Here is a 23,435-nt window from a genome sequence, read left to right as displayed (position 1 = left end):
GCTCAGACGAGTCAACTAAAATTCAGGTGGCCCTTTTTCCAAGACAAAATACTCCAGTATTGCACTGCGACTCAATAAAGCTAGCTATGAAAGTTTAAGAAATTACCGTTACAGGTGCCTGCCCCACTTTCTCTTAGGAATTGCCATGCTTGTACCAAAGACATCAGAGCAAGATGTATGTTCAACATTTCAGCAGTTCAGGTTCCCAGGCTAGTACACTTGCTTAAACCACTGTTGCAGATGTGTCTGCACAAATTTATGGGCACATGTATACATTTCCTTCTTCCATCGTGGCTGTGCAATGGAAGGATGTAGCAGAGAGGTCAGGCAAACCACTGGGAATGGCAGCATCTTAAACCACTGCCCCTCAACCTGCCAAGCACATCTGACAGGACTCTTAAAATGGCTGTGTCATAGGTACTGTTTCATGACTTACAGGAAGAGAGTGCCCTATTCATCAGCGTGATCTGTATGCCATGGACAAAAAATTTGTATAAAGTTTACTCTTGAAATACATAAATCAGGATGCCATTTTTCACGCCATCAGTAGGAAAAATGTGAATTTTATTGGCCTTAAAAAGGAAGAAATGAGACTCTCCATTAGTCAGCAGGTGATTGGTACTTGAATCTCAGTACTAGATTAGCACAGGCTGTATATAAGCATTTCTACCGAAAACTTGTCCTTCTACGCTCTTGTCCCTTCTTGTGTACCTGAGGATACAGCCGCTGGTCTCTCTAGTAGACCTGGATGCACCAGAGTTGCACTGTTGGCATTGGTCATTCCTGCCTTTGGCAATGGTACAAAGGGCACCAAGTTCTGGCTCAGATTAAAGCATGTCCTGTGGTCTTCTCCCCCACCACCCCAGGGCAGAAATGGAGTGTAGGAGGGAAATGGCCACTGGCAGTTTTGACCCACAGCTCATGCAGTGTAAGTTGTGTGCCTCAGATCCACTTAAAGCACAGCCAATGGCACCATTTGGTTTCTTGGCACTCTTGAAAGCTGGTGATTAAAAAACCCCACACTTCTGTGTTTTAGAAGCCTGTTGTAGAGAAAACTTGAAGTCACCCCACACAGAGCTCAGAACCTGGGCAAGAGAAGTGCTAAGGAAGCCGCAAGGAGCGATGCAGGAACCTGACAAAGCGGGTTATTTTCAGAGAGCGCCCAGCGGACCTCGGGCAGGCTTTTGAAGGTGTCAGAGAGGCTTCAAAGCCACGCAGACCACCACCGCCGCGACAGGAAGCTGAGGGAAGGGAGGCAGGAAAGGCCGGCTGCTCCCGCCCTTGCCCCTGAGCCCTGCCCCTGAGCCCCGCCCCTCAGCCCCGCCCCCGGCCCCGCCCCTCAGCCCCGCCCCTCAGCCCCGCCACAGCGCCCCCTGGCGGCGACGGCTGCAGCTCGGCTCCGGCGCGTTATCGCGAATAACCGTCCGCCACTACTCGCCGAGGGGCGGGGCCACCTGCTCATTTAAATAACACGGCGGCCCATTTGCATGCCATCAGGATGGCCGGCCCCGGGATTGGCCAGCTCCGAGGCGGCCCCCACCGCCTGCCCCTGTGCCCACGGAGGGGGAGGGGTCACACGGGAGAGGGGAGGGGACACGGGATTTATTTGCATAACGGCCCGGGCGGGCGACGGGGGGAGGCGGCGCTGGAGCGGGTTCCGATTTTGAATCTGCGGCGGCAGCAGCGGGAAGGCTGGAGCGGCGGCCGCCGAGCGCGGGGGCAGAGGCTGCTGCAGGACGCCGGGGCGCAGGTACCGCACGTCCTTGCCGGGGCGCGAGCCGGCGGGCGGCCGCAGCGCTCTGCGCGGAGCGGTGCCCCGCGCGGCGGCGGCGCCAGTGCGCATGCTCTGGGGCTGCAGCTTTGCACACGCGCCGCTGCGCGCACCCAGACTCGCTCACGGGCGCAGCGCAGCTGGGCGCGCGCTGCATGGGAGCACGTGACTCGGCTCCAGTGCAGGCGGCGGCGCGCATGCGCGTTGCTGTTTTCGCGCAGAGGTGGCGGCAGGTGGGGACCGGGGTGTGGGGAGGCGCCTTCCTCCGCCCCCCCACGTGCGGAGGGTGCTCTGTGGCGGCTGTTGCGGGTCACAGGTAGGTCTGGTGTAGGGCAGGGCACAGCTGGGGCACTCTGTGGAGTCCTGAAGGCGCAAAGAGCTGGGCGATACCAGGCAGCTGTCGGGCTGCATTCTGTCTTGTGCGTCAGTGGGGTGAGGTGAAGGCGCCTCCTACCCCGCGCTGGGCGGGTGTTTGGGTGGGACAGTGGTGTGGCTGGCTGGCTGACGCCTCGAAAGTGTTTTCGTTCTGTTCGAATTGGGGATGGCATAACCTGGGAGGTGCTGTATGAAGCCAGTGGATATCCTCGCAAATACAGCAGGTGTGGATGTTGAGTGTCACGGTGGATGAGCTGTAAAAGCCATGAGGAGAAAATGTTTTTTCTTGGTATTGGACTCAATAGCATGCTGATGAACTTCAGATTAAAGTTTTGGAAGCATATGGGCAGGCTAATTCACTAGAAATACGGGTGTTTCAGTGGGGAAAAGAAGAAGTGCCTAGCTGTGCCTTGTGTATGTGATGTCATTAGTAAACAAGGCCAGAGTGGCTACTCTAGGTTGTCGTGGAGGCGCACATCAAACAAAATGGTAAAAGTTAAAAGTTTAAGTAGCATGTTAATGTAAAGAAGGTACAGTTGAACTTTAAATTTTCTTTGAACTTAAGCATTTAAAATCCTGAAACTGTATTCATGGTTAAGTGTTTCACATTTTAATTCTGACGTGACATTGAGGCCTGTTAGAGGTCTAGCGTTGTCCTCAAGCAGGTTTTTCTTTTTGCAGGTATATATCCTTGTTACACCTTCTAATTTTTAACAGATGTTCAGTGGAAATGCCTACGTTAGAATATTTTCTTGCGTAATAGTAATCTTGAAATAAAATCTACATATTGTAGTGTCAGTGTGACCCTTAACACAGACTTGTTGATGGAATTATATTCTCTGAAAATGAAGGGGGAACAGCTCAACCATTCTAGGCAACAGTCAATGAGCTTAAAACTACATCCTTCATGCAGTCATAGAAAAATAACACTTGTGCATCTAGACATCTTATTTAACATGCTGCCTGGCGGAAGTAAGAGTGTGTTAATAAACACGTTTGGTTGATATCCCAGATTATACAAGCAAATACAACATTATGAATAATTTTATTGGAATCTGTATCAGCAACATCAGGGTATTCTACAAGCATGCTGCGTGGCTCTCTTTTGTAAGTTAAAATGTATTTTTGACATCTGTTACACCAATTTGATTTAGTTACAATTATTACAGTTATGAATGTTTAATTTAGATATTTAAGAATAAATATGTGAAGCATACGCTTAACTACTGCTTAAATCTGAAATTAATAAATTAAATATGAACTCTGTATACAAACAGCAGATACCAATTTAAGAAATAAGTATGTTTTTCTGATTAGGTACTGGTTTCTGCAGTCCTACAAGAAGGTATGAAGGAGAGTATTACCTCTAATATTAAGAATTCTTGTGGGGGGGGGACACGGACGGACACACAGCACCAAAAACCCACTGCTATCTGATATGTGATCTTGGGTAGGTAATTTCTCAGTTTTCAGATCTCTGAAATGAGGCTAATGGTAGTTGTCAGGCCCATCATAAAGTGAATTCACTAATGAATGCATGCGGGACTTGTGCAGTTCATGAATCATGGCAACTATACCCACTATTTATTCCTCGAGTTTGGCAGTTATCTCATTATTTGGAATGCTCCAGAAGTATCAAATCAAGTTCCTATATACATATAATCCAGAAAGGAATTGTACTGATAGTTTTGGATAGCAATACATTTTTTTTGATAAATGCCAAATTAAAATACACAAAATCTTATTTTGTCACTGTTTATTTATAAATTGTGTGTTCTTTTGAAAGAATCTCAATAGATTTTTATGTTCTCATCATTGTGTTCTTACTTTAGTAGACTTAGAATGTTGCTTGGAGTAAAAAGGCTTTTTATCAGCTGCAACCTTGCTACCACATGTAGCAGTACTGAACTGATGCTTTCTGTGATGAAGTGGAACAGTGTTGTATTTTGCTGTATGAATTAATTAAGACTATTTTGAATGTTGTGTAGGCTTGAAACTGATCATAACAGTATTGATTCATGGAAGGATACAGTAATTATATACACCAGTTGAAACAGTCATTTTGATGTTCTTACTGAGGGACCTCTGAATTATCACTTCCTATCCATTATGAAGTCTGTTTTCAAGAAGATGCTAATCCCAATAAATAGGCATATATGCCATACTCAGTCACGTTTGCTAATACCTCGTGCTGTAGCCTGTATTGTTATGCCCATTTCACATATTTAAAAGATCAACATAAACTGTAGTATGTTAGTTTTCCTGTAAAGGCTCCGTTAGTAATTCTTCCATTTGGAGCATGAAGATGGTAAATGTGGTATAATACATATGCTTTTCACCCGTCATGAGAGATGACCTTGATAGCCAAGAGACTGAACATCTATGAATAAAAACAGTTTAATTTTAAATACTGATTTTACAGAATCTGTTGTAAACAGGAACAGCTCACATGCTAAACAATTCTTAAAATCCTGTTTTGATAACTGAATCCTGACTGGTAATTAAATCCTCATTTTTAATATGTGTGTGTGTGTGATTTTTGGGCGAAGGCAATTTTTCTTACAAACGGACAATATTTCCACAGTGAAAAGTAGTTGACTAAACCAGATTTTCTTTCCAGAACAAGAAAAAAAATCAAATTCCTTGTCATTTAAGTGTTTTTAATAGTATAATCGTTAAATAGGCTAATGTGGGCTTATTGTCAGAAATTCTATTTATACCAAAAATCTCGAGGTTATTCATTAAGTGTAGATAGTAAGCCTAAGAGATATTTTACCAGTATGTTGCTCTTAAGTAGTTTGCAAGTTGAATTGTGTTTTTTCCATTTGCTCTTCACCTGGTGTTTTTCTGTATTGTGGGCTAGTTATATGTTTATATTATGAGTTTATTTCGGAAACTGCAGTGACACAGATGTACATCAGAGAATATTTCTCTTAAATGCAGTGAAATCTAAGATTGTTGATATTTTTCAGTTAAATCTGTGGCTGGACTCCACTTCTCTTTAGTGTGTGACATTACTTTGAGAGATTTACCTACATACACAAAACAATTGGGAACTCAGACTGGCTTACACAAATGATGCTTTGATGATATGTATTTGTAGTTCTGTTATTTAAATTCTGCTCATTTCGCTATATGCTGCACTGTATGAAATAGCACTCCTGTTTCCACCAAGCTGTAAGAAACTGTTCGTCAAGCAGCAGTGACGTGCAAATACTGAATGGAGAGTAAGATAGGGTTGTGTGGGGCAACAAAAAATTTGATTTTTTTTTTTTTTTTGACAGCTCATTAAGAAGCAAAGAGAAAGGTTGTTCTCTGAAGTGATTACTGTAATCAGGTGTTCTTGTTGGACAGTTAGATAATATCTGAATAAATTTTAGATGTGAATTGGGTAATACTTCATATTTAAAATTCCTGTAGCTCATTATTATTTAGGATCAGCCACCAGGCTTTAATATCCAAAACAAGGTAACTCTAAAGTCTTCCAGCTTTGAGATTTTCAGTCAGGAGGATCTGGAGTACAGATTTTGTCAGCCTTTAAGTTCTGGTTATCTTTTTAAAAGCAAAATTTTACATGATGTGGGATCTTCATTTCATTTGTCTGAAGAGATTTTATGTATCATAGTGTGTTTAGGTGTCTTACCTTTTTTGTTTGTGTGTGGATTTTTATTATGTATTTTTCTCCCTATTTCTATAGCAGTGAGGGTCAGAAAATTCGTTAAGAGTTTAAGTCTCTGGAAGCATCTGATAATTAAAATTTATTGTTAGTCTGCAGATCAGAATATGAAAGTAAGTGTGATCAATTTTAGAGATAAAAAGTTCTAATTAGTTATCCAGAAACTGGATATACAGTATGCATTTTTATTTTTTTTATAATGATAAAGATTGAACTAAACCAATACATTCTTTAGCTTTTCAGGGTGTAAACAATTGAATTGTGATTCAGAAATGGGAGTCTCTTTTTTTTTTTTCTTTAGTTGCATAATCTGATTTTAGTTAATGTTCTAGTTTTTATCTCTGTTCTGTCTTGACTATTTAAAAAAATATATATCCCAAAGTTGAGAGTAGAATTTCGGCTACACTTAAGTTTTATGTGACTTTGTGTTTTATTTTTTCATGTGAGGTTATGTTAGGTAGCATTAAACAAAAAACAGAATGCTCTTAGTAAAAAATAAATGAATGCATGAAAAAATATACATGAATAAGGTTATTAAATGGCACTTAAGAATTCCACTAAGACAACAAGTGTTTAACAAATATAAATTAACTTTTCTTGCCTAAGCAGAAAATTGCAAAACAGGTGTGTAACAAAAAATGTTTGTTTGTGCCACAGCCCTACAAGTTTTAACAGAAATGTGCTCAGTTCTAGTATAGTAGTCCAACTTTATGTAATCATTGTTTGACAGTTGTTCTATCCTTAGTAATTCTTGAACGACTTACTGGTTTTCAGTAAATTTGACAGAGTAGTAAGTATCAAAAATAATTAATTTGTGCGAATTTTATGAAAACAAGCAGCTGAGGTGAGGAAAGGAGAGGATACCATTGTCCTAGAGAGAGAACTTGGCAGTTACACATCGTTTTGGGGGGATAACTTGCTGTCAGACAGGACATAAGTGTTGTCTGTCAAAGCTGTATGGAGGTTGTCATATCAACATGCAGCTTCAGACTAGACATGTACGAGCACTTGCTTGCCCAGTGTGGTAAGGCACCAATGATAACCTGAGGTTACTCCGATAAAGTAGCAAGACAATGTTTATAAATCTGCAGGAAGTGTGGTTTCATTAGTTCCACTGCTTGCTCATTATCTTGTTTAGTATCTCCAATGTATACTTTTTTAAAATTGCAGTGTATTTAACAGCAAGTCTGCCTCACCTTCCTATTCTGTCCCCCTGCCTTTTTTTGGTATTTTGTTTTTTTAAGTAATGATTCATTGGTGTAGCTGAAGGTGTAATAGTAACTATGTGGTATTAAATAAATGCCTGATTCTCAGGTATGTCAGCTTCCATCATATCACTGTGGAGGAATTTGGAACATTATGTATATGTGTGTATATTGTACAAATGCCCTTTATGTTCCTTTGGGATTTATAAGTAACTTCAAAAAAAAGTTATGCCCTTTAAGATGTTTTATTTTGAGCTGTGCATGTTATAAATGACTAAAAACTGTAGTCATGAGTTTTACCAGCTCTTATTTCTGCCAGGAACAAACATCAAACCTGATTTATTTTCTAAGATATTTAGGCAAACTAATAGAGCTTATTTGCTGTGTATAACTTGGATATTTTTAATACAGGAAAACTGTTTTTCTCTTTTGGATCCAATTTCTGAAAATGCTCTTAAGTAAATTCATGTCCTCAAAGCTCAGGTTTTATGAATTACATGATTCTGGATATGTCAGCTAGCGGTTAAAATAACCTGCATATTTGCTCTATTACTTTGTGCTGTCCTAAGCATTATCCTCTATTTCACAACAGTGTAAAGATATGTTAGGGTAAAAAAAACCCAAACCTGGCATGAAAGAAGGTTCCTTCTACCTTTGTCTCCAAATTATTGCAGTTTCCAGAAGGTCATTTTAAAAGGATGTTGCATTCAAAGTTTTTTTAAGTCTTCCAAAATGTGTTTAGTTGCAAGCTAACACATAAACATACATGCTTGCTGACTTTAGTCAATACATTAAAAATTTTTTTCATTGGTACTACCGTGAAGTGGCTTGCAATTACAAGAAGACCTCAAATGTTTTCCAGCCTTCGACTTTTTGGACTTTAGTGTTCCTTGTCTCATGATCATCATGGGCTCTTTCTTCTCCTGAGTAGTTTAAGTAGTTTTTATCTGTGAAGTTCTTGCAGTCTGAAGTGAGAGTTGAGATGTTTCTTAAAGTTAGCCTGTTGGCCTGTATAAATACAGGAATAAAGGAGGGTTTCAGTAGGTGTTCTACAGAGACTGTAACTCAGATGCGTACAAACAGTAGTAGTGTCTCTTGAATTTCATCAGTGTAAAAAGTGTTTTGTCCCCTTAATGTTAACTAACATACCAAAAAATTACAAAGCAAAACAACAAAAAAAAAACGCAAAAAGTGGATGAGATGGGGTTTGTCCACAAGGAAATGTGGATGATATGTAGCAGACTAGTTTCCAAGCGTATAATTTGAGCAAAATAAATTATTTATGCTTTGGCTGCTTTTTAACTGCCCTCGTAATGTGAAATGACATAAAACCCTATCTGAAAGTCCAGAATTTTCTGCCTTCCCTTGGTTCTTCAGGGTAGGAGCCCTAGTATAAAGTCTGACTCTATGTAATGATACTTAAAAGAGCTGTTAGGGGGGTGATATTACTTATACACTCTAACAATTAGAGAAATGACAGGTTACCATTCTCTTGAGTTTCTTGTTTGATGTTTATGAGAAGGTTGGAAAATGGAAGCTCTGTTTTGAATTTCAATTTATGGCTAGAGTAATTGAACATGCTGAGATGATACTGCAGTGTGTTGGCATGTCATCAAAAGAAGGCACTTAATCTTGTTTGGAGTTTTTATCAGATATTGAAGAGAAATCTAAATATAACATCTTAAGCTTAAATTCCATTCTGAATATTTTGAAAATGCCCTATTTTCTTATTTTTGATTTTTAGAGAACCTGTACAGATGCCACCTTAAGTAGCAATAAGAAATCATAGTCCAACGCTAATACAGGAATTCCACAATAGTGTAGGTTTGCTTTAATATTTCCTGGGCCAAAGCATTCTCAGATGAGTTATTTCACTCCTTATTTTGTGTTCTATTAAATGTCAGGGTTTTTTTAAAAATTAGTTTGGTTAATATTTTTTAATGTTTTAGAACACCTATGTTTTTTAACCGAAGTATATTGAAGTGAACTCTTGAGTAAATGTGCATGGTTTCTTAGCAGCTAGGTATCTGTATTAACATGTCAGTACCTCTGCATGTTCATGAAGTTTTCTGACCAGGTAAGGCAATTAACTGCAACAGGAGTGTGATATGGGTTCTGTTTTCTCTGGCTTAGTGGAAGTATTCTCTCAATTTTTTTTGCCAAGTACGTTATGCCTGTTCAAACCTATTTAAGTCACTGAGTTTTCATATATGGAACTCCCAAGACTGAAGGTTAGAGAATGCAGTGTTTTGCACAAGTGCAGCTGTTGGGTTCCATATTAGAACCTCTCCAAGTTTTTGTTTAACTTCTAGGACTGCAGGTCAGAATTCACCTTTTGATGTAGGAATTTTGTAGGTGTGCTAAACATAATCTTTTCTTCTATTTAAAACATCCCTACTGGGGAAATTAAAGTGTATATGTTTGTCATACAAATGAAATACTAAGTTTGACTTTCAAAATGTTATAAGTTACTGTAAATCCCTATAAGCTGAAGGTGTCCTATGATTGAAGTTCAGAGTAAGCAACATGGGGTTATAACTGGCTAATGAAAATATTTCTTTTGATTTTGTTGTAAACTTGATTTTTTTTTTTTTAAATTTAGTAATAGGTTTTGGTGAAGAAAAGCTTCAGTATCGTGAGTAATTTTAAATTACTTATAATAAAGTTGTTCTCTAGTCTTCACAAATTTGTTTTAGAGACTTGTCTTTTAGGCATTTGAACTTCAAGCATATTTTAATTTAGTCTCTGAATCTGTACAGCATTATCGAAGATGATAATAATCAGTATAGCTGTTTCCATGTATGTGGCATGTGCTTTTTCTTGTGTTGCAAATCATGCTCTTCCTTTTGTCCTTGTATTAGCCAGATGGTGTTTTTCAACATTTTTAAAGTTTGAAATACTGTGCTGCTGATGAGTGCATCAGACAACTACTGGTGGCATGATTAATCGGTCCTGAAATAACCAGCTACAGCTGGCAACAGACATGCACAGTTAATGTAAGTTTAGACATTTTCATAGAAGTGGATGGAGGTCATGTTCTCCTGCTTTTTTTTTGGGGGGGTGGGGGGGGATAATTTTTGGGCTAATTTTGGATCAAAAGACTATTTTTTGGTAGAAGGTTATGAATAATTCAACATTCATTTCCTTCAGGATCACTCTATGTGCTCTTAGAATTATTTTGTTTTTTAATTAGCCGTATTTGGATTGTGTAGAAGAGGTGTACATGATGAAATGAGGCTGATACAGACGAGCTCCCAATAGAACTGATCCACTGTTGCCTGGACAAGAGCACGATTGACATTAATGAGCAGATATTAGAGAGGAACCAGTATTATATTCTGCTTGCATTAAAATTGTGTATTTGTTTGGCAACCCCTCTGTCCCCTCCATAGGTTCCCAAACCAGGAACACACAAGATTCTAGCAAAATTGTTGGAGGGATTGTAGATATGTCTCTTTGAAAAACTTACACAACATACTGCATCATTCATAAAGAATTGAATACTTGATTTCTGCAGGCACTGAAATTCTGGAGTGTTCTTGGGGTTTTTGCTATTTTCGTTATTTATAAAGTGAACTTCATTTCCCCCCCTCCCCAAGTAAAACTGTTTTATTGGGCAACTAATATTACACAATATTTCAAAATAGGTGGTCCTGTAAAAATGTATAGATCAGTTTCTTAAGCGTGTTTTTTTAACACTGAAATGAGGCTGCTCTTGAAAAGTATTCCCTAGTATTTGTCAGTTCTGTGCATGATCTGGCTCTGTATCTGTGGCTGTTAATATGTGACATGGATTCTGAACTGCTTGGAGTCTGGAGGAATTTGAAGTATGTGATACAAATCCTGGATCACAGACCTAGCAGGGCTGCCGTTCTGTGGGTTTTTTGGTTTACTTTAGTTTTCTCTGTAGCGATGGTGTTCTAAGTAGCTGCAGTGTTGCAGCCGTGCATTAACCATTTCCTGCCTGTCAAAGAAACCATTCCTCTGCCCCCCCCTCTGCCTGTGGAGCTTGTTGCAGTGTGGTAAAGAGGGAGGTGCTTTCCTGTGTAAATTTTTTATCCACTGCTGAGTTGTCACTGAGTGGCTGGTCTTGAGTGCACGTTGCAGCCATCTTAATCACGTTTTCAGTGCAGCTGAGACAGTGCAGTTTCAAAATGGCTGACGAAGTGCTCTTGATTGCAGCACTTTAACTTGACTGTATGCAAATGAGCAGAGCTGTTGGCATCACATGCTCCAGACCTTAAAGGTAAGCATCAGCACTGCTTTGCTGAGGAACAATTTCAAACTTTGTATAGGCAAGATTAACTAACTCTAAGCTGTATAAAATATCTTAAATACTGTCCTTTTTGTCAACAGGAGGGTGGGGGTTTTTTGTGTGAGAGGGCTTTTGGGTTTTTTTGTTTGTTTTCCCTCCCCTTTCTCACTGAATTAATTCATAGACCTTTATCCTTTCTCAGTTATAGGGTAGATTGGGTCAGACAAGAGAGGTGAAAGGTCATACCCATATGTCTTGCTAATCAAATTATTTCATTTTGGCTTCCTTCCTTACCAGGCCATAAGAGCTCTCACTTCATGCTTCCCTTTCCTAAAAGCTTGCCTCATACTTAAACTAAAAGATAAAATAAACTCTTTATAAACTTCATTAATTTTTTTAACTAAGTGGTTAGATCTACATTTGATTGTCGTATTTTCAACATGTGACTTTATCCATAAGAACTACAAAACCTGCATAAATTCATTAGAATAGCAATGATTATGTAAATACTAACTATTTTGCAGGTGGCAGTTATTTGCTAATCAAGAATAAAACTATACATTCTATAGAACTATTACAAATGATAGAATGAAAGTTTCAAGGTAATTATTCTTCTATTTATTTTGTGTAACTTAATTGAAATCTGACTTTCAAAGTGCTAGTGCTTTCACATGGCCTGGTCTTTTTCTGTGGTCTTTTTCTGTGTTACTGGTTGTTGGCCTAGTTATCTGTCATATTCAACACTCACTAAAAGGTAGCTGATAGGTGTGAGTGTCCAGGGACATGAAGGTGGGGAAAAAAGCAGTGCTTAGTTTTTTTCCATTAAAGAGGGTGAGAACAGAAAACGAGGAGAAAGATGACATTTTTCCTCATGACTCGCACATTTTCTTGGTTTGTGTCTTAAATACCTAGTTAAGGTCTTTATGGGATCTTAGGCTGGATATAAATTAATTTGAGAGTAAATAAATCGGGAGTTACTCAGAGTTTTCCAGAAACATACCAGTAGCAGCAGAAGAGCTGGATAACTCATCAGGATGTAGCTCATAGTATTTTCATGTCTGAAGTTGAACTTAGTGCTAAGGATGTGGAAGTCGGTACTAAGCACCTAAAATTTTAGTCTTTCGTCAATATTTTTGCACGTTAACTTGGTGCTTCTGGCATACTTTGTAACAAAGCACTTGGTGGTTAAATTAGTTTTTAAATATCTGTTCCCATAAACGATCTATAGTTAATGACAATACATCGTTAATAAAGACTATTCTAGGCAGATAGTGCATATCAGGTTCTCAGGAGACGTGGTTTCTCCATGTTTACTGTGTGCATTTGATATGAGGAGATTAAAAAAAAATAAAATACAGGATTTTAAGACCAGGTTGGTTGCTGAGTTCAGTAAACTGTAAATTTATAAGTAATTGGTCAAAGGATTTTCCTTCTTTAGGATAAAATATCAGAGACAGGAATAATGTGAATGGGTGATCACAGGTGATGATGAAATGCAGGTAGGTAGTTTTATTACTTGCTTTACTGTTAGTGGAATTTTTAGTGGATTTAAGGCAGATTTTAGTTCATAGTGGCTTTTCTTGATTGAGGAAGTTATTTTAAGATCCTGAGAACATTTGGGCACTTAGGAATGTCTGAAAACTCGGACAACAATTCTACTTAAATGCATTTATATTGAGAAAATGTTAAGTTTTGCTATATATCTATCTCATCTAATTAATGCAGATTAATAATGTAGTGATATTTCCTCCTTCCCATCCCCCAAACAATATCTTACTGTTTTTTTGCAAGATACTCGTGAGTCAAGTCATTCTGAACCCAAAATGATTACTGAGGTTTGTGTTTGTTTGGCTTTTAGTCATTGTTGTTAATTCCAGATGTTAATAACTCATTGTTCAACACAAGCAGAAACAATTCATTTTTTATAATAAGATCACCAAAGTCCTACTTTCTACTCATTGAAGGGGATGAAATTTTATGTCTAAAACATACTTTACCATACACATCCTGTGGTGGTTTTGTTTGCTTTTTGGTTTTGAGTCTCTTGTTTTCTGTTTTGGGTTTTTTTTTTTTGTTTCCAAGGAGCATATGAAAGTGTTATAAAGCAGTAGGTGTATAGAAATTGTCAAGTGCTATTGGTTCTGTTGGGTTTGGGTTTTTTTTCTTAACCCGCTCGTTAATGGGAACATGAAAAGTAGTGTATTTTTTGACGTTCACTGTAAAGACTGGTTCTTCGTGTGTATTACAATTGAGTAAAATATTGTATGTTCACACCACGTCTTTCATACAGTCCGTTTTGTGACTTTGTTGCCCATCTTTCTGTGAGCTGAGTGAGCTTACTCCCATTTTACTGAAAAGGCACAGAGACTGCCAGAGTTCAGAGGAAAGTTCTTGTTTTGGTGTCTTCCCTTCCCTTTGTTTTTGGCTTACTTTGCTCTTTACAGGCCATTTTGAAAACAGTATCATTCTTGAAAGTGCTGTACAAAATGACTGGCCCAGTAGGGAGCTGTACTGTTTTGTTGTATGAGCTGGGTGGGTGGAGAGGTTTGGGTTCTTTTTTTTTTTTTTTTTTTTTTTTTGCTGGTTGGTTGGTTTCTTTTTTCTTTCCTAAAGTGGGTGTTGGAATGCATGAAGTGTGGTGGGTTTTGAAACATGTGTTACATATGGAACACATCCCTGATTCCAGAAGTCCAAGTTGTACAGTAGTACTGGTAGCTGACAGCATGATCTCTTCTCTGTTCCCTTCCATGGTGTTAATAGTTTGTTCTTTAGTCAAAAAGAAAATTGAAAACACCAATTTATCTGCATGGGAACAAGGCACTTCAGTGGATGCTAAAAAAAAAAAAAAAAAAATCCTTATATTAAATACATAAATTAGATGTTCATGATTTGAATTATAAATAGTTGTATATAATAAATTAATAACTTCAGCTGAATGTTAGCTATACATTTTTAATACGAGATGCATTGTCAGACTCTGCTCAGTGTTCTCCCATCTGCATTTTCTTAACTTCTGAGATGTGCTGCATTCTAGAACAATTAGTTTTGTGCTGCTGATGAGTAAACTTGAAGGATAGGCTTTCAGAAGTAAATAAATTGCTAATGGGATAGCAATCTCAAATACACATGGTTTTCAAAGAGAAATACCCAACAATCGTTTACTCTGAAGGAGTGTATCGATTCCCATTTTTTTCAACCAATGTTTTTGCAAATGGTGTATTTGATTATAAGAAAAATATTTTACTTTATTTTCATTTGTGCTCCAACTATTTGGATGTGTTTTTCATTACTAAATTGTACTTGGTTAGAACCATTCTAAGGCAGCTTGGTTATTTTTTATGTTCCTCTTAATAGTCAGAATTGTCTCAATTTGCACAGAAACGTCTTCTATTTTGACAGATATTTTGGGAGCAAACAATTTCAGGCAGGATTTGAAACAAACTGGAATGGACTGCTGAATTAATGCAATAGTGTGTAATGCATGCAAATCACTTTCAGACAGCTGACTTGTTTGGTTCTTTAGGTACTAGAAATAAATGGTTACCAAGCACTTAGAACTGTTTTGAATCTTAAATACTTAATCACATTATAACTATTATTAAACAGTTAAATTGGACCTTTGTTCTTAGCTGTAAACCTTATGATGTTTTTCTCAAGAATGTACTGTCTTCAAAGAAATGGAGTAAGGCAAATGTTAGTTTTTCTGCATCATCTTGATTTGCAGGTTAGAGATCTGTCGTCTTTTGGTATTTGTTTAATAAATGACAAAATTCTTCATGTAAATTTAAGTAAGTGAAATGTGGGGTTTTTTAAAGTTTGTAAGGAATCAAACTATCTTCCTTTTCTAAAAGAAAGGGAGTGCAACATTAGACTGTTACTGCCTGGAAGTTACCTATTTTACACACTTTTTCACACCTTTTCTACAGTAGAAAAGTGGATACAACTAGTGTCAGCTTCCCCCGCCCCCCCTTCCCTTTCCTGCCTTCCCTGATCGTTTTGTTGATACAGACTTCTGCTGTAAAATATCTTGCAATAAACCGCACTGGCTAAGATAGTGGGTTGATAGATCTCTACTTCAGAAATGAACATGATTTTTTGTGCCTTTCAAAGACCAGTGTGAGAAAAGTTTGGGAGCTACTCAAACTCTGGCTGAATAATTTGTTCTGTTTTATGCTTTGGAGAAGTCAGAGGGGAAGGGACTGGTTTCGTTGACTCTGTGTGTGTTGCTTACAGAAGGCCCAGGGCCTTTCATTTTCTTTTACTCTGTGGTGGGTGTTTTTTTGTCTTTTTTTTTTTTTTTTTTCCCTGGGACCAAGCTGCTAGAAACAGGTTTCATAATTGTTTTTTGTTTTGTCAATGAAATGCCTTTTAAATCTAAAAATGTGTATGAATTAGGAGCATCATTCTGTGGCAGACTTTTGTGTACCTTTCTATTCTGAGATGAATCAACTGACATTTAAAATTTGAGGATGTTGTCTTTGATATGTTCCAGTTGAAACCATATAGCTCCTAGTCATTATTTTAAATGCAACTGGCCTTACTACTTTTGACTGTAACATCTGCTCTTAAAGGTCGTTTCTGATGAGAGACTAGGAAATTGTGTGCATGTTGCAGGAAGAGTCCTATTCACTGGCTTTGAGAAGCTAAAGTCATAAAAGCTTTCGGGTGTTCCCACTGACTGCAGGCTTAACACAGGAAGGGCAGGCAGACATTTTGGCTCTTTCTGTAGTGGCAATCACTGGAGAATATAATTGAGTATGCTGTTGTTTTTTCTTCCAGGCTAGACTCTCACATTACAAAAAAAAGTATCTCCACACACACACGCACACCCCCAATGTAAACAAAAAACCCCTGCCACCCAGATACTCTGTTTCAGAGGCAGCTAAAATGGTCCCTGTGCTCAGGGTATGGGGGTCAGTTCATCAGCTGAGTACACGGCAGGAAGACATTGCAGCAGTTCATTTGGGGCTCAGCAAGCCCTCCAGTTACTTCAGTTCACCTCTAGCTCAGAGGCAGCCCCCTGTGCCCACTTCCGTGCATTTGCTCCTCCTCTCTGTAAAAGCATTTTGTGTTTGAATATGAGCTTTGTTGTAGCTAGTGGTGCAAGAGGGTGCAGAGAGGACGCCAGGGCTGGGGGGGGGAGGGGGAGGGGGAGGGGGAGGGGGGGGGAGTGACTCTGCAGAACGTTCTGGAATCAGGGTGGTGCCTCCCCCAGATGGCAGATGGGGATCTCCCCATTAAGGCTACAGGCAAACTCTGGCCTGGCCTTCAGTGAGCAGACTGGAGCCAAGAATAGAAAGTGTTCCAAGTAAAGGCTTTTATTTTGCAGTATTTATTTTACTGTGTTGAGAATCATACTATTAATCTGGTATTTGTGCACAAGTCTGTAGAGCTGGGGGGGAGGTGGTGGCAGCTGTATGTGGAAAACACAAGGGGTTTTTTGGTTTGCTTTTCTTAAAGCAGCATTGGTGCCCTTTATTTTTAAGCTCAGAGGCTGTTCATCTGATGATTCATTCTGCAAATGACAACAGCATCACTGAAAGATGTATTCTGCACAGCGCTTAAATGTGCTAACATACACAAATCTGTCTGAAAGTAACATAAATCAAGATATACGTGACATAAAAGAAGAGCAGTACCAGATCACTTTTATAGTTAATGACTGTCATTTTAATGTGACAGTCATTCTGGAAAAATAATTATTTTTCCCTTAGACATCACTTTAGGCTTTTGAATACAACAGCTGAGGATGAATTGTAACAACCAGTGAAGAGTAATTTGCATTACTAAATAATTTCAGACACAAAATAGGTATGTTTTTGACATTACAGATGAGCAAATTGTGTTATGCTCAAATAACCTAGAACCAGCTGTACAGCAAATTACAGTGGAAAAGGGGACATACAAAGTAATTTGACTATATATAGCCTTGATGCTGTTGGCATTCTAAAGAGGAACAGTGCAGGGAACTAGAAGAGGCCTGTGGTGAAAAGCAGACATGCATCTGAGCCACTCTGCCTTGTACTGCTGGAATTAACAAGAATCACCATCTCCATCTTTCCTTTTCCACTACATGGTGCCAGGCTGCAACTACAGCAGTGTTGCTAGTTGTGTAGCTAGCCAAACATTATTGTGGGTTTAACTTGATTTTATTTAGGGTTTCTCAAATTCATGCTTATAGTTAGTATAACAAATAGTATGTTTATTTGCATTGAGTTTTTCATGCTCTGAGTTTCTTATAAGGCAGCAAATGAGGGGAGAAAGGTATTGGCAAATGATTCATCCTTTACATACATACACTTAATATTAAGCAAAGCCTGGCTTCTTTTTTTTTCTCAGAACAGTACAGTGACTTCTAGAATAAGCATTTGTAAAATGTAATTTATTTATTAATGTAATTGGACTTTGGAAGGAAAAACTTAAGAATTAAGAAACTATCTGAAGTCAGAGTAAGGCTGAAATCCAAGCTTCTGTCTGTACCTGTCACTGTACCTTTTAGGTATTCGAAAAGATAAAGCCCACAGCTCAGGATGGGGAATTTTTGTCTTTGTCTAATGAAGAAAAATTAAATTTTAAATTGAAACAGCAAATTAAATGGCCAGATATGTTACCTGTCAGCATTAGGTTAAAAATGGATCTGTCCCACTTGGGACTGATACTTATTGGTAGGCTGCAAAATACTGGAAATACCAGTTTAAAAAAAGCTGGTTGCTGAGCACTGAGCATACCCATTTCTTTGGTGTTACTACACAGAGCTCACCAGAATCTTTGTGGACAGTGCAGCATGTAGCATCTTAACCTGGGAACGGGCTTCAAGGTGGAATTTCTTTTGCAAGAGACTACTGTCAATTTTCATTTATATAAACAGTAAGGGTAGCACTTCTGACATGGATCTGGATTATTAGTAAGCAAATAACTGTAGGATATGTTCTAGAACCTGTAGTAGTCTCACGGGGTGGGGGTGGGTAGGGGGGTGGTGTGGGGAGGCTTTGCTCAGCAATATCCTGCTGCAATTTAGTCTTGAAGTGAGGCCCCCTTTATGTAAATTTTTACTGGCGCCAGCTAGCTGTAACTGCAGTCTGGCTCTGTGTCGGCAGCAACTAACACGTGTCGTGGACTTCTGTGCACGGACTGCAGGAGTACTGTGGTTTCTGGACCGAAAGAGCTGCACTGATGAATGTGAAAAGATGCACAAAGCAACCTAGGTGTAATTAGATTGCTAGTAAGTGAAAACACAGAGGAAATTTCAGCTTTTTTTTTTGTGCATGTGCTGTCTTGCACTGTGCTGTAATAAATGTATGGTTGTTGGTACTACTGTGTGGTATGTGGGAGGTACTTCACTGCACATAGTTGCTGCAGTGCTAATAGTTGGCAGCACATAAGGCAGCACAAAGAGTCCGACTGGAGGCACTTGCACTTGCAACGTTCCCTGGGAGGCTGTGGCATGCTCAGCGTGCTGCAGGGGCACTCCTGACACATTCAGCCACTTGTGTGGAGAAGTGGGAGTTCCAGCAGGCTTTAACAAGCAGATGTAGACTACTAGCTGAGAGGTACAACAGCATAGCTCAGGCTGGCTAAAAAACAGTACTCGTGCTGTTAGGTAAACAAAACAAGATTTTAGTATCAAAATGGCTGACCTGGAAGTCTACTTGTAGCTCGTGATACTTATGCAAATGAGCTACACGTCAGTGGCTTACTCGGAGGAGGAAACTCATTTTGCACGTGCCTACCTTCTTGCCAGGTAAGAGCAGCATCTCATTTTCTGCATTAATGTTTTAGAGGCCTTTGAAGTTATTTTTCCACTTAGGTGTCCATCCCCCACCTTTGGCATAATGCCAGGATTTAAATCTAAATACAAGAGGCGTTTTCTGGGAAGCCCGGAAGTAATTTGTTCTTGCTGTAATTATTTTTGGGTTGCTGTTGTTATGGGGAACATTAACTGTAAAATGTTTACTGAAGTAAAACTGAAGACGTTAAAAAATATTAGAAACTTGAGTATGTATTTTTTGCTGCTGTTGTTACTGATTTTGTTTGGTTCAAACCTCTACTGTTTTGCTACTGTGTTATTTTTGTCTCTATAGTGACATCAGTTGATGCACATGGAGGCTCAGCAATAAGGTGAGCTTACCCCTGAAAAGAGTGCAGAATTATAAAAGTTAAATCCAGCATTGGTTTTGGCTTCATGGATATTGAAGTTTCTTCATAATACCTTGTTGTAGTTTGAATTCTTCTTGAGATGGCAAAGCTGTAAAAGTGTTGGACACTGAACTGTTGTCCATGTATCTTTTGGTATAAAAGCACGTTCTCGAGTGCATTTATGTAAATTTTGAAAAGGTGTGTTTGTAAATAGGGAAGCAGATCAGAAAGAAGTTTTATCTGATCTTTCCCCACTCCAGAGAGAATAAGCTTGCCTTAAAGCAGCAAATTTTAACAAAATTAAAGTATTACTTATTACATAATATACTGTACTGTTATGCATGTAGTATATGAAATGACAGCATGGGCAGATGTACTAGTTATGCACAAATGTATTTGCGTTGTTCTATTTTACAAGTCAAAGTTGTGACAGGATGGAAGACTGGAAAGAGGAAATGTAAGAGAAGAAAATTGAACCTGGGAAGTCTGAGCTAGAGAAAGGAGATAATTGGAGATGCATGAACAGGCCAAGGAAAACTTGGTCATTTAAAGGTAGACAGCAGCTCAAGGTAGGGATGTGGTACTGGTAGTAGACGGGCCTGATCTGGTTGAAGGAAAAATGAGATTAATTGTAGAGAATAAAGCTAAAAAGGTAGAATGGCAAAGCAGGCAGGTAGATTATTTAGGTTTTAAATGGCAGTGATAGGGACTAAAAGTATTGCAACCATTCTGAAATGGACTGTAATTAAGGCTAATAGAGAAGATGTAAATACGCTAGGAAAAAGAACTGTAACTGATAGTGAGGACGGGGGGAGTTTAATGATAATAGAGAAAGGTATACTTCTGCATTGATCCAGCCAAATAAAATGCTAGATGCCAGCAACTTGGGCCAAATGAGTCTCTGTTTGTATATATCTCATTGACTTTTAAACCTTCGATAACTTTTTTCTTAGTGATAACTTTATATGGGACACAATTTTGCTTGTCATTTAGAAGTCCAGTTATATGTATGACCAGACTAAAAAGAGTAGAAAAATGGGGGATGGGGTGTGTATGCGCCTGTGAGAAAGTGTTTAAATAGGTGTCTGGTAGATTTTCCCCCCAAAAATTACATTAGAAATCACAGTTAACAACTATAAAGGTTGTCTATAAAGGGTAAATTCTGTTAAAATCAGTCTTGCTTTCGTTGCAATATGAAGGAAGCAATTCAGGGCCCCTCCCACTTTTTTTTTTAAAGTGTAGTTGTGGGAATGGTAGAGGAGAAATGGCATTGAGTGGGGCATGAAAAACATTAGAAGACTGATTAAAAGAGACAAAATGTTCCTGAGGAAACCTTGACTAGTAAAGCAAAGGGTAGCAAAGATTGTTAAAAATTGAGAAATAATAGCCATGGAGGTGAAAATGATAACATGATTCATAGTGAAAGAGAAAAGGCAGAAGATTACAGTAAATATTTTCAGGTTTTTTAGATAGAAGTGAAATTACACTATGAATTGTAGGTGGCTTAAAATCTGGAAGATATTAAAGAGTGCATGATAGACAGTTCTCAACAAAGGGTATAAGCAGGTCTTTGTAATCTGCATGAGGAGTTCTAAGATAATTGGCTGAGAATGCTTCTTTTCTGAGGTGTGCCTCCCTGTAACTTAAAATGCAGTGGAAATTCTAGAAGGCCTTGAAGACTTTTTATCTAGGTCATGCTACTTCACCTTTTTAAATAACTATTTAGCCTCATGTCAATCCTGGGGAAAAATAATGGAGGGACAACTGATGGGATTCAGTAAACGCAAAATCATAATATTAGAATTAATGCTGAGGTGGTTTAATAGAAATAAAACTGGGATTTTTTAAAAATAATTTGTCTTAGAACAAAGTTCCTTGGTGTAAATACCTGATGCATATAATTCAATTACGCCTTGATAACGCCTTTTTTAAAAAACAACTACATCCTCCCCCAAACCCTGTATCAATAAAATATTAAGTTGATTTAAAAGCTTTTACAATAATTTAAAAGTTAAGCTGATAATTTGGGTTGGAAGGGACCTCTGGAGGTCATCTAGTCTGACATCTTCCTCAAAGGAGGGTAATTTCAAAATTAGACAAGGTTTCTTCAGGGTTTGTGAAGGTGAGGTTTGACATGGGCAGGGGTTGGAGATTCCACAACTCCTCTTGAGCAAGCTCTTTCAGTATTGGACCACCCTTGTGGTAAAGAACTGTTCTCTGTATATATCTAGAATTTGTTGCTGCGAGCTGTATCTATTTCATCAGTGTACTCTGCATTTCCGAAAAATACCTAGCTTCTCTATGAATGCCGATTATGTTGTTGTAGAGAACACTTTGTTCTCCTTACTTAGATATGTATTCTTCATACTACACGAATTCAACTCACTAGTCTCGCCTCATCTGTCATGTTCTCCAGCTCTCAACTGTCTTGGTGGTCCTCTACTGGACCTGCTTATCAATATCTCTTGGGCATTTGGGGTCCCAAAAGTGTATGTACCATACTTAAGATGCAGGCTTTGGTTTTGCTTATGCAGCCCAGTTTTGAGTTTTAAAAGAAAAAATTAATATAAAGTGGTAATTACATTGACTGTGTTTCTTCAGAAAGCAGAAATGGCTACTAAAATAGGCTCTCCAATCTGGGGGGAAGACTGGGAAGTAATGGGAAGCTGGAGGCAGACCAACTAAAAAATGGTGCATTTTTGTTTTGCTTTGAGTAAAGGAAGCAGTGAATTTTGTGTTTTGTCTGTTTCCAGAAAGACACTAATCTTGGTTTGAAGACAGGCTTAAAACAATGGCCAACATGTGGCACTTAGATGGCATATGCATTTGGAAGAGCTGATGTATGACTTGCGCACTTGTGGCAACTCTGCAGCTGGGTTACATGGAATAATGCTGGCATGAAGCCTTCCATGTTATCTAAACTTTTGGTTATTGGATACAGTTACCTAGCAAGGACTGTTAAAAACATTTATTAGTAGTTTAACTTAAAGCTGGTTACATACTTAGCCAAGCCATGCCTAACACTAACAGCCTTACACTGATGTGGTGGGACCTCACAATAGTTGTCTAGGTCTTCTGCCCAGGAATAATTTCTAGACTGTCTCGTCTTGTGGCTCTTAGTCAAGATAAGATATTTAGATGATGAGGTCGAGAAAGTTAGCCAACTTGCATTAGCCAAGTGCCTTTCTAGTTTCAGCAAATGGATGGCGAAGAGCATTTAGTGCTCTGATGAGCCTAGAAATGGTTCCTTTTGCTGTCATGCTTTACAGTGTTTGGTACTCTTCACCAGATACATTGCAGTGGTTCTGGATACTTGTGTGTTTTTTCCTGTCCCCTCCCTTCATGAATGGACAGTCGGAAAGGCTTAATCTTCATGCAGCAGAACTTGTAACTGTTGAATGAAAACCCCTATGGTCAAGAAAAGTAAAATACCTAATAATATTTGGTCATCCTAGTGGTGTGTAGTTGGTGACCTTATATTTTTATTTATAATTTTATTTCTCCTTTGTTGTAGATCATCTTCTTAATTTGTGGTCAGACCTGACCTAAAATTTCACTTTGTGTAAGTGCAAAAGGAACACATCTGCTTTGTTAGGGGTTTTTCTAATCAGAGAACAATATTTCAAGCTGTGAACAGTGCGACTTTCATACTGCCTTGTTTTAGACCTTCAATGACATTATCATCAGTCACAAGCATAGCTATCAGTTGTGGCATAGGCCTGCACTCTGTATGTGTGTGTTGGAGTGGGAGAGGAAGAGGTTCTTTGTGTTCTCCATCAGGAACCTTATAGAAGGAAGGGTGAAGTCTTCCTTAGCTATTCTGAACAGATCTGAACTCTACTTAGGAAAGATCAGCTAATCTAGGACAGGATCTGCTAGGGCATGCCCATCGGTAATTGGTGGCAACCAGCATGGCTTCACCAAGGGAAAATCCTGTCTGACAAATTTGGTGGGCTTTTAGGATGGAGTGACAGCATCAATAGATAAGGGAAGAGTGACTGATGTCACTTACCCGGA

General features: G+C 38.8%; 1 protein-coding gene across 6 annotated transcripts in view; it reads left to right on the top strand.

Annotated features, from left to right (window-relative positions):
• The first annotated feature begins 1,632 nt into the window (after positions 1-1,632).
• The window catches only part of ATF7IP (activating transcription factor 7 interacting protein), a 109,885-nt gene continuing 88,082 nt past the window's right edge, over positions 1,633-23,435 (top strand). For 4 of the 6 annotated variants that reach the window (XM_074902621.1, XM_074902620.1, XM_074902614.1 and 1 more), the window contains exon 1: positions 1,633-1,750. The gene's annotated coding sequence lies outside the window, so the exon portion shown is untranslated. Of the gene's footprint in view, positions 1,751-1,991; positions 2,088-11,183; positions 11,274-23,435 lie in introns of those variants that run through there. The other 2 variants (XM_074902615.1, XM_074902619.1) reach the window with 2 other exon arrangements.

Source organism: Athene noctua, chromosome 3 (assembly GCF_965140245.1).
Source record: "Athene noctua chromosome 3, bAthNoc1.hap1.1, whole genome shotgun sequence".
In the NCBI taxonomy this organism is placed as follows: domain Eukaryota; kingdom Metazoa; phylum Chordata; class Aves; order Strigiformes; family Strigidae; genus Athene; species Athene noctua.
Note: the sequence above shows the minus strand (reverse complement) of the source record. Positions and strands in the feature narration are given on the sequence as shown.